Source organism: Oryx dammah, unplaced genomic scaffold, assembly GCF_014754425.2.
Source record: "Oryx dammah isolate SB20612 unplaced genomic scaffold, SCBI_Odam_1.1 HiC_scaffold_19, whole genome shotgun sequence".
NCBI lineage: Eukaryota > Metazoa > Chordata > Mammalia > Artiodactyla > Bovidae > Oryx > Oryx dammah.
Genome location: NW_024070203.1, coordinates 20,440,441 through 20,455,867, shown reverse-complemented (window position 1 = coordinate 20,455,867; position 15,427 = coordinate 20,440,441). Strand labels below are relative to the sequence as shown.

At 45.7% G+C, this 15,427-nt stretch overlaps 1 long non-coding RNA gene across 1 annotated transcript; it reads left to right on the top strand.

The window, feature by feature from the left end:
• Positions 1 to 8,397: 8,397 nt before the first annotated feature.
• LOC120879054 lies at positions 8,398 to 13,655 on the top strand. The gene is made up of 3 exons (XR_005724697.1): positions 8,398 to 8,486; positions 12,213 to 12,307; positions 13,348 to 13,655. It is a non-coding gene; the product is annotated as an uncharacterized LOC120879054 (long non-coding RNA).
• The last annotated feature ends 1,772 nt before the right edge of the window (positions 13,656 to 15,427 follow it).

Genomic DNA, 15,427 nt, shown 5'->3' with positions numbered 1-15,427 from the left:
TTCGTTGTCAATTTTCTATGTGCAAATATGTCTTCCTAATTCTGGCTTATCTTCACACTCTTTATGGTCTCTCTTGATAAACTGAAGCTCTTAAATTTAATGTAGACAATTGTGTTGGCTTTTTACCCCCCTTATTGCATGTGGTTGTTGTACCTTGTTTAATAAATTGTTTTCTAGCTCGAGTCCATAAAACCATTCTTCTATGTCATCTTCTAAAATTGCTATAGTTTTACCTTTAACCTTCGTATCTCTAAGTTTAAGGTTAGCTGTTGGTCAGAACAAAGAACTCAGTAGAATAATGGGCAAAGCAGATTCCATCCAATAGAAGAGGAAAAGTGAATGAGCCATCAACATACAAAAAGTCACCCAACCTCTAGAGTTTTATCTTTAACCCCGAAGTCTCTGGGTCTCCTGGAATTAATTTTTGTGTATAATGTGACAAAGGGGTGCTAGTTAAATTATTTTTCTACATGGATGGCCATGATCTCATATCATTCACTGAACATCTGTCTGCCTTTTCCCTGCTGAGGAGTTGTCCGCTTTTCATAGACTGTGGTGCCCTCCCTAAGCTCTCCCTTTAGCCCTAGTGTCCCTCCTGGTATCCACCCCCCACTAACTTCATCCCTAGAGCTTGCAATCAACTCTAGATATCTGGTAAGTTATGTCACCAATTCATCTTCTGGAAAGTCTTGGCTATTTCTGTTTCTTTGCTTTTTCATTTACATTTTGTGACCAGCTTGTCAAGTTCCATCAAGAAATAAATAAAAAAATAAAACTATCATTATTTGAATCCTATAATTCTCATCATTGTTCTTCAGAAATCTATGTACACTTATTTATTCACAGAATCCACATCTTACCACTAAAGCTTTTCAGAGTGCCTGATACATAGCAGATTTCTTGAATGAGTGAATGATTGACGTCCTTCATTCAGTTGAGGTTCACTTTTATATAAAGCCCCAAATTTATAGCACAACTCAATTGTTCATCTTTCGAAAGAATCTTTCACTCCACAGAAGATGGGAGAGAAGAGTCTCTGTCATTATTTGAGTGCTTACTATGTGCCAGGTATGGTGCCAAGGAGAAAGAGACACAGCCATTCTGGACTCTTATGAAAAGTCAAGAACCCTAAGTACTTTGAAAATAGGACACTACTTTCCAAAAAACAGGATCTGTAACCATCTTCTCAGGGCCACGTGGCTTGTGGAAGTCTCTTCCCCAGGCTTCTGTATGTGTGGGTTTCATGAGTAACTCCCCGGGCTGGCCTACTTGACACCTTGTGTTTGAGAACAAGATGTTCCAAAGGTAGAAGTTTCATTAAACAAGGCTTCAGTTCAGTTCAGTTCAGTTCAGTCGCTCAGCTGTGTCCGACTCTTTGCGACTCCATGAATCGCAGCACGCCAGTCCTCCCTGTCCATCACCGTCTCCTGGAGTTCACTCAAACTCACGTCCATCAAGTCAGTGATGCCATCCAGCCATCTCATCCTCTGTCGTCCCCTTTTCCTCCTGTCCCCAATCCCTCCCAGCATCACAGTCTTTTCCAATGAGTCAACTCTTCGCATGAGGTGGCCAAAGTACTGGAGTTTCAGCTTTAGCATCATTCCTTCCAAAGACTTTCATTTAGCCAACTATTATTTTTTAAGCTTCATCTTTGTTTCAGGTTCTGCAGTAAGCATGAGTGTGTTAGATGCTCAGTTGTATCCAATTCTTTGCAACTCTGTGGACTATCCCCCGTCCATGGACGGGGTTGCCATTTCCTCCCCCAGGGGATCTTCCCAACTCAGGGATTGAACCTGGGTCTCTTGGATTGTAGGCAGACTCTTTACCTAAAGAGTACCTTTAGCCACCAAAGAAGCACTTACATTCCATAGCTTACCTGGTCCTCGGCCATCCTGTGGTTGCTGGTTTGATTCTGGCTCAAAGGAGAGGGGCTTCTTTTTGGGTTTTCCTGGTGGCTCAGACAGTAAAGAATCTGTTTGCAATGTGGGACATGCTAAGTTGGGAAGATCCCCTGAAGAAGGGAATGGCTACCTACTCCAGTATTCTTGCTTGGAGAATTCAATGGACAGAAGACACTTTCACTTTTCACACTGAGTTGTGTGACTAGGCCTCATAAAAATAAAGCATTAAACATACGGAGAATTAAACTTGGAGTAAGACATGGCCTCCCAAGGAAGACTGATGTGCAAACAGAAATTAAACTGACATGAAACAGCTCTAGTGATTCATAGAAGCTGTAGGGGCCTAAAGGGGGAAATGTTTGCTTTCCTAGAGAAGGGTCTTCTTAGGTGGGGCATTGCCTTTTGGTCATGCAAGATCGGGAGGAGTTCACCAGATGAACAGGGTTTTTAGCTCAGGCTTCCCCTCTCCAAACAAGCTAAGGAAATGCAGGACAACAAAAGCAGCCTGGAGAGTCCTGTTTCTTTCCTTCCGCATGAATTTTCCATGATGCTTATCAGACTAGGTAGGGCTCTGCAGGTGCTGACACAGAAAGAACAAATTCTCCCACTGGGGTCTCCAAGGAGCTTGTCTGGGGGGAGAAGGAGGAAGGAGGATGACAGAGATGGGAGAAGGTACTCAAGCCAAGGGCTGTCTAAAAAGTCATTATCGGCTTTTAAGTAAATTCTCAATTATAATTATCCTAATGACTTTAATAATTCTGCAATTTGGAGCTATGATGTTCTAATGTGTCAGCTGTCGCACGCCTCAGTGAGAAGCTCTCTTTTTTCCTTTGAAAGTCAACATTAGGAGGTAAATTCTACCAATTTCTCACTTCACAGGGGTTGAGACCTCGTACTGTATTTAATCCCAACTCAGCCACCCAGGTGCAGCTCACAGCCCATGATACCCAGAGCTTTCTCCCTGGACTCCACCAAACGTGGGCCTTAAATGACAGGAGCAGAGAATGTTCCAATGGGAATAAACTATTGTGTTAGAGATGGCTCTGGATTCAAATCCTGCCTCTGCCTCATAGCAGCTAGGTCACATTAGCAGAGTCAGTTCTTTTTGGCATGCCTCAGTTTTCTCATCTGCAAAATGAGGGTGATCAATGCCCAGCTCACAGTGTTGCAGGAATAAACCATCCTGTGCATAAAAATCCCTGTTTGCTATATAAGAGATTTTTCCCATTTTTGCCAAACTCCATTTTTTTTCCCCCGGATGAGGAGAGAAAGATATAGTTGTTCCATGTCACTTAGCAACAAAACTGGTCCCCAAAACTGGTCCCACTTATCCAGCAGGATGTGGCCACAGGACCCCAGGAAGAGCTCTTTTGGGCGTCAGAAAGAGCTGGATCAAATCTTGACTCGGCCCCCTGTCCTGTGTGATTTTGAGTCACAGGGCTCTTTCACATGCTTTCCTAGGACCTGAGAGCTCTTCCCTGCAGAATCTCATTTTTTCAATACAGTTCTTCAAGCCTCTGCTCATCGTGACCTGTGCCATCTGATGTAGCTTATTGTCTGTCTTCTCCTGTCAGGACCTGCTTCCCTGGTGGCTCAGATGGTAAAGAATCTGCCTGCAGTGTGGGAGACCCAGCTTCAATCCCTGGGTTGGGAAGACTCCCTGGAGAAGGAAATGGCTACCCACTCCAGTATTTATGCCTAGAGAATCCCATGGACAGAGGAGCCTGGTGGGCTACAGTCCATGGGGCCACAAAGGGTTGGACGCAACTGAGTGACTAACAGTTCCTCCAGCTGGAAAGGAAGCTCTCTGGGAACAGAGAATTATCTTTAATTCACTGCTGTGCTTCCACATCCTGGGTCAGCACATGGCACAGACCGGGTACAAAACACTGTTTGCCGTATAGAGGTTGAATGAACTTGTATTACTTTCTCTAAGCTTTCTGCCTCTTCCCGGGAAGAGAAACCACACCCTCCTAGGGCTACACGCGGACAGCTTATATTAAGTGCCTAGCCTGGGACACGGCGTGTGGGAGAATGTCAGTCAACCGCTGTGATCATAATGATCCGTCCCATTTGGATCCCCATGGCTGGGGCAGAACTTCAGAGCTGACCCTGCTGCTAAAGCCCTTTGCCAACAGAGGACGATTTGAGTCAATGTTTCCCAAATCTGGCTGCGGATCAGAATCACCCGGGGAGCTTTGAAAAAACACAGCTGTCCAGGCGGTGCTGTGGTTGTTCTAACCCAGATCTCTGCACTGGGTTGAGAAATCTGTGCATTTGAAATGTTGGAGTGGCCACTGCATTTCCGTTCAGGAGTTAGAAAGGATGTGGCTTTGGAGAGAGATGCTGTGATGCCAGCACTCCACAGAAGGGTCATTTCATGATCTTAAATCTTCTTGAACAGGGTAAGGACTCCATAGAGAAGTGAGGGAAGGGGAGTGAACTACTGAACAGAGAGAACTTGCTAGCAAGGAGCTGGCACCTCCTGCAGCCCCATTCAGGCCTGGTGGGAACATTTCTGCAGGTGAAGCCCACGAATGTGATGTGATACTTGCATTTCTGCTTTTCAGCCTTGACAACATTGTGTAGCAGGTAGGCAGGGAATGCTGGTGAGACTGCATTTCTGAGTGTTTAATCTTTTAATTACGACTCTTGGAGTTTTTACAGTGCAATGCTAATAAACCAATACATGGCCTCTTTCTTGAACTTAATTTCGTGCGCGGAGTGTTTTCATAACTGTGACTCCCTGTAGTGCAAAATACTGGGGCCGAGAGTTAAACCCGTTGTGTAAACAAACTGAAGTCCTTCCACATTTACAATAAAATAAGTGTATGCCTAAGTCACTGGGCGGATATTTTCTTAGTAATTTCCTAGGCTTGTGTTGTTCAGTCCTGTTGCCATTAGTCACATGGGGCTATATAAATTTAATTTAAAATTCCATTCCTTGGTTGCACTAGCCAGATTTCAAGTGCATATTAGCCTTGTAAGACCAGGGCTATGGTATTGAGCAACACAAACAGAGATCATTTCCACCATTGCAGAAGCTTCTAGCGAATAGGCCTGATGTACTTTTTCTAAGAGTATATGTTTCAAGCAGAGGACAGCTAGTGTTTGGAAATCTACCAGATCAAGTCTGTGCCCGATGAGTACTAATGACCCAAAAAAGGCAGAATCAAAAAGGTGTGTCACAGAGCCTCCTTCCAAGTTTTTTTTTAACTTTTAAAATTATCTTGGATATTTAAGAAGAAGCTGTAAATTATTGATAGGAAAGCACCAACAATTTGTTGAGCAGATAATTAAAAGAAAAGCAACTTTGGACAGATTTGGGACGTTTTCTCCACCAAGATAACTTTCCTTGTGCAGGAAGTGGGAAACTGAGACCCTGAATCTCCATCACCTCCCACGTGAAGACGGTTGTTCTGCTCACAGCCCCTCCTGGAGTGCCAGCAGAATGGGGAGCATACAGTTTTGGATTCCTATCTGTACTGCTCTTCCCTAAGAATAACAGCCATATTGAACTTAAGAACAATGATTTCCTATACTCACACTTTCTCTCCACTTCCCCAGTGAAAGATAAGCTGGGGTCTTCCAAGGAGAATAGTCATGTCTGACTCTTTGCAACCCTGTAGAATATAGCCTGCCAGTCTCTTCTGTCCATGAAATTCTCCAGGCAAGAATACTGGAGTGGGTTGCCATTTCCTTCTCCAAGGCATCTTCCTGACCCAGGGATCGAACCCGCATCTCGTTATATTTTCTGCATTAGCAGATGGGTTCTTTACCACTAGTGCCATCTAGAAAACCCCAAGGAGGGCAGTACACCATGTATTTAAACCTCAGAACCTGGCACCAATAAGATCTTGCTGTGTGACATCGATGGAGTTATCTCAAGTCTCTGAGCTTCAGTTTTCTCATAAAAGAATATGTCTATTGGATGGAGCTGTTTTAAGAGGAAAATGAGACAATACACGCCAAGCGCTGAATACACCTCCCACCTCATAAGGCACACATAATAAATCGTTTGTTGTAATGTGCGTACATGCATTTGTGAGTCAGGCAGTCCTAGGCACCAGTCCCAGCTTTGCTATTCATCAACTGCTTGCTTCGCTACATCTATTAACGTGTTTTGTGTTGATTTCCTCATCCGTAAATTATGAATGCTGCTGTTTCTATGTAAGTTTGTTAGGAGGCGTAAATGAAACAAAAACAGGGAGGAGCAGTGACATGGCCTGACCCATCTTTAGGGCTCCCTCAATGCTGTTGCTTCTCTTCATCTAAGAGGCATCCTTGGGTGCAGAACCTTTCTGCTTCCCAAGCTATTTCAGTTTCCTCGTCAAGGTCAAGACCTAGCTGAGTCATATTCTACTGCAAGCGAATTTTCCTTCCACCAAGAGCTGTGTTTTGTCCAAGTATCCTTTCTGCCCCTTGGAGGATGCGGCAGAGAGCTCGATGCTGTAGCAGAGGGTCCCTGGGTGGCTAAGAATACTTGAGTACTGCAGGCAGGTCTGTGGGAAGGAACAGAAAATGTGAGTGGGACTGGTTGCTTGATTCTTGCCTTACTGTAAAGACTCTGGCTTAGCATGAGGCTGGCTCCCTGCAGAGCTGGGCTTTCAGGCAGGTGGGAGGTACAACAGCAGGACAGCCCACAGCATGGCTATTCTTCCTTCCACCCCTAGAGGCCCAGCCCTCATAGGATTTTCATGATCCACGTGATGTCCTAACATCCCGGACAAGCAGGCAAGCAGGCAGGGCATCTGCTAGCTCCACAGACCAGGGTGGGACACTGACCCCAGAAAGGAGGAAAACATTTCAGAAAGGCATAGTTGCTCAGCGGTCAAGCTGGGATAAGGGCCCATGGCGTAGGAATCCTGGTTTTGCTTTGCCTTTTTTTTTTTTCCCCCTTACATTTTAACTTCCTTTACACTGTTTTAGAGTTCTTTATTCTTTTCCATCTCTCCCACCCCTCCCCAGTCCAACCCAAGCTGGCCTTTATTCACAGCACCTCTTTCTCCTTGAATAACTTTCATCTTCACAGTGTAACTGAAAGATATGTAATTGGATCAAAATAATTCTCTCTAAAGGCTTAAAGACTAATATTTACCAGGTTTTGAAAGAAAAGATTGGTTTATTGTACTAATCAGATCCCTGTTTCATGAATTTCTCATCTGTGAATTTCAGATGAGACACTTAAAAACACAGATCCTGTGTCTATGAGCGTATCAGGTGGCATTGCTTTGCCACCTCTTGGCTATGACCTTGAGTTGCTCTCTTAAACCTGAGCCTCAGTCTTCTTGTGTATGAAATGGGGTCATTCAACCCTGTGTCTCCAGACAATCTTCCCAGCTCTAAGCTTCTGAGCCCCTTTGCAATGAAAGGACTCATTTGAAACTTACAGGAGGAGATTATCTTGGTCCATCCTCCTCCCTTCACTTGGCATAGGATGCTTCTGCATTTGGTCTTGGAGGCAATTACAGACACAGCATGATCAGCACGATCAGTTGTTACACATTTTGTAACAACTCTGTCTGGGGAGTTCTGGGTGAGCAGAACCCGAGAGTCTTCCCTTATTAGAAATTCCTAAGAATTCTCCCTCTTTCTTTAGTTTCCTAGGGATGATCCTTTTATGGACCAGTTCCAGAGATTTTTCAGGAGGCACAGGAGATGCAGGTTCCATCCCTGGGTTGGGAAGATTCCCTTGGAGAAGGAAATGGCAACCCACTCCAGTATTCTTGCCTGGAGAATCCCATGAACAAAGAGCCTGGAGGGCTACAGTCCACAAGATTACAAAGAGTCAGATACAACTGAGTGACTAACACTTTCTCTTTCTTTCCAAAGATTGAAATCCTGAATATTTGTCTCCAGACACCTTCCTTCTGCAGAGAGCCTGCGTGATTCCCCTCAAAGCCAGGAGACCTAGTGACTTTTGTGTCCAGAATTTCTTCGGGCTTTGCCCCCACCACAGATGAAAGCTTGAGGCATGGAAATCAGACTGTAATGGGGAAGACCAAACTACTTGTAACGGGGAGGATAAAATACACATGAATTCTTCAGTCCTGCCAGCCACTTGAATATGGATATGCCAGCCAGGGGCTAACAAGCACAGCTCAGCACACTTCAAACTTTCGTTGAGTACCTCCCATGCTCAATGCATATTTGCAAATTGCTTCATCGTTTACAGGACACAGTTCATGAACTGAATTAGTCACGGTTCTGTGGCTGGCAAAAATGTAAGACCAGGTTGCTTAACTCAGTTTTCAGAAAAAGTATGTGTACATGCACACACATGAAGGAGAGAGGGACAGAGAGAGAGAGAGAGACAGAAGGAGGGGTTGGTACAGGGGTAGAAGCCTGGGATTCTTTGAATTAATCAGGATCGATAAGCTGGGTAAGCAGAAACCATTTCTATGACTCTCAAAGGGAGGGCATTTGGGACATTTAAGAAACATGTATTTGGTTTCCGTCTGTCTCTGGTGCCTGATACAAAGCTCTGAATCCCAGGGATTTCCTGGGGTTTTGTTCTAACGCAGTGTCTCTGGGTAGGTTCCCGGACAACTTCAGCATGGAGGCTGATCACAGAAAGACCAAGCCGTGAGTATTAGCTTGGAACTTTCAACCCCTTCCCCCATCCTCTGGGAAGAAGGGAGGGACTGGAGACTGAGTTAATAATTGATACTCCTATGTGATGAAGCCTCTGTAAACATCCCTAAACTATGGGACACAGAGAGCATGTGGGCCAGTGAACACATCTATGTGCTGGGAGACATGTTTCTCAGCCCCACGAGCACAGAAGCTCCCGTCCTCAAGGCTCTTCCAGACGTCACAGTGGGTGCCTCTGCATCTGGCCGATCATCTGAATCCTTTAACGTGCGTGCTGTGTTCAGCAGCTTCAGTCATGCTGCACTCTCTGTGACCCACTGGACTGCAGCCTGTCAGGTTCCTGGGCCTTTGGGATTCTCTAGGCATGAGTACTTGAGTGGGTTGCCATGTCCTCCTCCAGGGGATCTTCCAGACCCAGGGATTGAACCCATGTCTCCTGCATTGCAGGCGAATTCTCTACTGCTGAGCCACTGGGGAAGCCCATATCCTTTAATATCCCCCTTATAATAAATCCTTCCATAAGAGTTTCCCTACATTTTGTAAGCTGTTATAGCAAATGATCAAATCTGGGGGAGCTGTGGAATGCCTGATTTGTAGAAATGATGGAAAACCTGTGATTGGCATCTGGACGGGGTGAGAGTCTTGTGGGAATAAACCCTTCACCTGCAGGGTCTGCACTCACTCTAAGCAGTGAGTGTCAGAGTTGAGTTAACTTATAGAACACTTAGTTGGTGTCCCCAGGGAACTGGAGAATCAGTTGCTGTGGAGGAACAGTTCAATTCAGCTCAGTCCCTCAGTCATGTCCAACTCTTTGTGACCCCATGCACTGCAGCACGCCAGGCTTCCCTGTCCATCACCAACTCCCAGACCTTACTCAAACTCATGTCCATTAAGTTGGTGATACCATCCAACCATCTCATCCTCTGTCATCTTTCCCAGCATTAGGGTCTTTTCAAATGAGTCAGTTCTTTGCATCATGTGACCAAAGTATTGGAGCTTCAGCTTCAACATCAGTCTTTCCAATGAATATTCAGGACTGATTTCCTTTAGGATGGACTGGTTGGGTCTCCTTGCAGTCCAAGGGACTCTCAAAAGTCTTCTCCAACACCACAGTTCAAAAGCATCGATTCTTTGGTGCTCATCTTTCTTTATAGTCCAACTCTCACATCCATACATGACTACTGGAAAAACCATAGATTTGACTAGACAGACCTTTGTTGGCAAAGTAATGTCTCTGCTTTTTAATATGCTGTCTAGGTTTGCCATACCTTTTCTTCCAAGGAGCAAGTGTCTTTTAATTTCATGGCTGCAGTCACCATCTGCAGTGATTTTGGAGCCCCCAAAAATAAAGTCTCTCACTACTTCCATTGTTTCCCCATCTATACCATGAAGTGATGGGACTAGATGCCATGATATTAGTTTTTTGAATGTTGAGTTTTAAGCCAAATATTTTACTCTCCTCTTCCACTTTCCTCAAGAAAGGAGTAAACAGTGGCTTCTGGAATTTTTCACTCTCCTCTTTTGCTTTCATCACATTGGCTTCTGGTTAATTCTATGACCCAATTAGTTCCTGGGAGGTTTCAGCTTGGTCAGTGAGAACTTCCCCATCTCATTGAAGAAGATTGTTCTGATGTAAAAGATCACCCAGAACAACCTGCACTATATGGGAAAACGAGATCAAGATCTAATGTGTGAAATCTCAGCATGGAATGGGGGCCAGGGGAAAATTGTTTCTTGGGGGAAAAAGTCTTACCTTTTTTGTGGATAAAGCATAGATATTCATACAGTATAATAACAGCAAGAGTACAACTTTGGCATTAAAATCTCATGATGAGGAGGTAGAGACTAGGAACAATATCAGCTCAGTTCAGTCACTCAGCCGTGTCTGACTCTTTGTGACCCCATGAACTGCAGCACGCCAGGCCTCCCTGTCCATCACCAACTCCCGGAGTTCACCCAAACCCATGTCCATCGAGTCGGTGATGCCATCCAACCATCTCATCCTCTGTCGTCCCCTTCTCCTCCTGCCTTCAATCTTTCCCAGCATCAGGGTCTTTTCGAATGCGTCAGCTCTTCGCATCAGGTGGCCAAAGTATTGGAGCTTCAGCTTCAACATCAGGAACAATATATCCATATCCAAAAGGCTCGTTAGAAGGCGATAGTGAAATGTCCCCTGGTCTCTCTGGAAAGCCTGTTGCTCAGCAGAGACATCCCCAAGGGGCTAGGGGAGAAGCTGGGGGGACGGGAGCTTAGTTAGCCTCTGGAGCTTGGTGGGCTACAGTCCATGGGATCCCAAAGAGTTGGACACGGCTTAGTGACTAAACAACTGAAGGACTCACCAGGTCTGTTGGGCCTGGCTTGGGCTCTGAAATTAGATCGAAGCAGCTTAGCATTTTCTTCCAAGAGATAGGAGCTCTATTATCTCCTAAGCAGGTGACCTTGAGACACTGCTTTATTTCTCTGGACCTCGGTTTCTTCCACTCCGCCTTGAGGGAGGTGATTTCTCTCGGAAAATGCACAGGAGTTCAGAGCAGTAAGGCCTACAGGCCACAGTAACTGGCCCATCTTCTCTGCTCCATGACTGGGGCTCACACCAATCCTATTTCATTCAAGACTTGGGTCTTGGAGTCTTTTTCTCCAACCCTGATTTTCACTTCATGCCCTCACCCATCCCCTGACCCCTTCCTCCTCCTCAGGTGCCTGGTGCTTTCCCTGGATCAGATTGTCCTTCAGTAATTAAGACCCACCCTCCCGGTATTCACCAAGTGTGCAACTTGCTTTGGATGCCTTTTGAGGGTGGACCAGCCTGTCTTGTCTGTCCCTGAGCCCCTTCTGCTCGTCCTCAGCCCTGGCGTCAAGGCCATCAGCAGTCAGTGCCATGCCCCAGCTCACAGGAGCAGTTGTCCTGGGTGCTCAGGGACCTTCCTCCCTGGGCAACCTCAGAGCCTGATGCTGCAGAGCTGATGTCTGGCTCCTAAGCCACGTGGAATGACACTGCTGTCCCCCTCCTCTGCCCTGGGGCTGGGCTCCCTCTGCAGTTATGCATGGGTGGCTGAGAAAGGATGCCCTGGCACCATGCTCGGCAAACACTGGAGAGTTGTCCCCTTTTCAGATGCCGGCTTGGTCTCCATTCACCCCCAGCCCTGCCTCTCGGCCCCTTGGGATTTGTTTTTATTCATTCACTCATTCATTCATCCACTCACTCATCTAGTCACTCAGCAAACATTTGTTTTCTGACTTTTAAAGGCATTTTATTCATTTTTTCAAACTTTTTATTTTGTTCGGGTATAGACAGCTAACAATGTTTTGATAGTTTCTGGTGAACAGCAAAGGGACACAGCCACACATATATATGTGTCCATTCTCCCCTAAAGTTCCCTCCCATCTAGGCTTCCACGTGACATTGAGCAGAGTTCTCTGTGCTCTACAGTAGGTCCTTTTGGTTATCTGTTTTAAATATAGCAGCGTGTACATGTCCATCCCAGACTCCTTAACTCTCCCATTCCTCTGTTCTCCCCTCCCCCAATTCTGGCAAACATAAATTCAGAATATAAAAAGAAATGATACAAAGGAACTTACAAAACAGAAAGAGACTCACAGATTTTGTGAACGAGCAACCATTTATTAATCACCTACTATATTAGTTTCCTGGGGCTGCTGAAACCAAACACCACAAAAGTAAGTGGCTTATAATAACAAAAATGTATTCTCTCACAGTTCTGGAGGCTGGAAGTCCAAAATCAAGGTGTGAGCAGGGCTGTGGCCCCTCTGAAGGCTCCGGACGAGAATTCTTCCTTGACACTTGGTTGCTGGTAAGCCCTAGAATCTTTGACCTGTCAACGCATCCCACGGATGTACACCTCCACCCTCACACACTGTCTTCCTTGTGTGTCCTTCTGTCTCTTAATACCAAGTTTTTCTCTCTGTGTGTCTATGTTCAATACTTTTCATTTTATGAGGACACAAGCTGTTAAACTGGGGTCCCCTCTAATCCAGTATGACCCCATCTCAGCATGATTTTATCTGGCAAGATCCTATTTTTGAGTAAGGTCATCTTCATGTACCCAGGCAGAGGGATCAGGAAGTCCAGATATCTTTACAGGAACACAAGTCAACCCAACTCTGTGCTAAGCACCCCACTGCCCAATTCTTAGTGTTGGCTTGAAGAGTCCTCACCTTCAAGGAACTTTCAAGCCCTCAGGGGTCATCAAACGAATTCTTTGATTTTTCTGGTTATAATTCTCAGCCATAGCCGCCTGGATCTTGAACTTTCTCTTTTCTCTAGAGCTAAATTTCCCAAGGTATTTTATTTTATTTTATTTTTTCAATCACCACAATATCTTTGTCTAATTCCTAGGAAACAGAAAGTTTAGCTCAGTGGGATGTCTGCAAATATCTGCCCAGTTAGATGGAGCTACTCACTCAGGGTTAAATAAGAAGAACTGGGGAAAGGAATTTAATTAAAGGGGACAAGAATGATCACCTGTCGCAGGTTCTCTTAGGGGGGAAAAATGATTTCAATCATTTTCAGGGGAATCTCTCTCCCATCTCAACAACTCTACTTCATTTTCCCTCTAGACTCTGGCAGATTCAACAGCTTTCCAGAAAAATGGGTTACAGGAATAAATGGCAAACTTTCTTTTACTGAAAAGGGCCAGGGATTCAATATTTTCATCTTTGGGGCCACAGAGGTTTGGTCACCACCGCAGAACTAAGCATTAATTCTGCTGGGGTGAATGAGAAAGCAGCCCCAGGCTGCTTTTGGGCATCACCCTAGGGGGCCCAGCCCAGCCATCCTAGGGCTGGACTTTTTCTCTTCCAGGTTCAAGGTTTACTTCTTCTCCCTTTTCAGGTCACCCTCATCTTGTGGGATGTTGACTTCAGATAGGAAAAGCAGAATGACAGAGTGTGGTTCACCTTCTACCTGGGAAACTCACCTTGGGGGAGAGGTGATTGGCTTCTGGGGGGCATGAGCTTCTGTGGAACAGGGGAGATTGCATGCTGCTCTCATGGGCTTGCTGTCAATGGGAAATAGAAGCTATTTGCCCCCATGGTGCCTGGCACTCAGCTGGTCCTGCAGCATCCCTCAGACTGGTGCAGGCATGAGGCATCCTGGTGCAACAGGTGTGTGAGCCACTTGCTCGTGCAGCTGGCAGTGCCCACTGATGTTGCACCCGCCGGGTCTCAGGTGGTCCACCACTTCTGTCTCATGAGAGACGCCCGCTCACTTTTTCCAGCCTGATGACTTACTGGTTGTGACCCAGCTCACGATGGGTGGTTCCAGCCAGACACCAGCAATATACAAGACTTATTTTCAACAGACATAGGGCTCTCCTATAAATGACATGACCTTGGGCTAAACATCAATGTCCTTCTGGGACCCACCCCTGGAGCACGTCACACACTCCGTAGGGCATCTCTTCCTGTCACTGATACCTCCAGCAGCATCAGGTTTGTTGACTCACCTGGTTCATCAGGCAGTTTCTTGCACTGCAGCCTGAACCTACCACAGAGCCCTCTGAGCTCTGATGCCCACTCAAAGCTGGCAGCTTGTCATGTTATTCCATCTATGTGTTTAAATATTATCCTGCATGTGCCAAGTGTTCCAATGAGAACCGGGAGAGGCCAATCAGACGCGGTGCATCCCTGTTTGAGGAGGGAGATGGAAAACAAAATAATTTCCCTTTTACTTTGAAGATGACGTCTAGGCATGCCCCTAGCCACCACTGAATCCCTGAACAGTCTCTGTGTGTGACAGAGCCTGAATCTCCACAGGGTTTCTCTGTCACCCTCTGATAATTTCACGGATGGAGGAGCCTGGCAGGCTGCAGTCCATGAGGTCACAAAGAGTCAGACACGACTGAGTGACACTTTCACTTTCACTGAGGTCTCCGGTGTGCCAGCCACCTCTTGCTCACTGGCCCTACCAGCCAACATAATATGTCGAAGTGAAGTTCTGTGGGCTGTCTGACTCTTCCTGATCTTTTCTGACAATATTATGAAAATGGACAGGAGAGTCAAAGTGCGTACTGTTGCCCATTTCAAGAGAATGCTAACTGTTTCGGATCGTCTTTTCTTCCCGGATGCAACAGACATATTTGCCAAATCAGTGTCAGTGTACTGAGCCCTGAGGCTGTTTTTATTGTTAAATACAACAGCTGGGATGTGGGCTGCTATCCTGGCTTCCACTTGGTGAGCTTGTGATAGCTGAGAGTTGTCCTCCGTGATCGGCCTGGTTTCTGCAGGGGTGACAGAGTGAATTGAATAGAAATATGGCAACTATCCAGGCTCCCCAAATCCTTAGATCCTTAAGAAAGGGTGCTTTTCTCCCGCATCCCCTTTGATCAGGGATTGTTATTGCTTGCTATTGCTTGACTAGTTCAGTTGGTATGCTTGTTGGGGGGAATTCTAGAAATTTGTACTTGGTCTTCCCCACTATGATAGCTCTTACCCCCCAGGCCACTGTGGAGCTTGGGATACACAACCAAACACTGACTACCCCTTTAAAACATGTGTTTCCAATCTTTCCCTCTTTGGTCGATAGATGTTGCACAATTTTGGTGTTTATCCTACAGGTAGTTCCAAGATTTTACAAAGGGATGTGTGTAAGTCTTACCGACGGACTTGGCGCCCAGGTGTCAAGAGGGCTCTGGAGAAGGTTTTGATGTCACAAGGGACCAACACTCATGAGATTGTCCGAAAGGTCCTCAGACGGCCCACATCTTCCACAGAGCTCCTGTATCCACCCTGATGATGCTCACTTCTCTTTTCCTAGAATGTCGGTTGCTATGGTGACAACGAATGAACTGCGAGGGTCCATGAAAATATGTTAATTGGGAAGAAGGCATTTTAACCAATATAAAATGTTTTCCAAATGTTTCCTTTCAATAAATCCGAACAGTTACATCACATCACCAATAAAGGTTGTCATG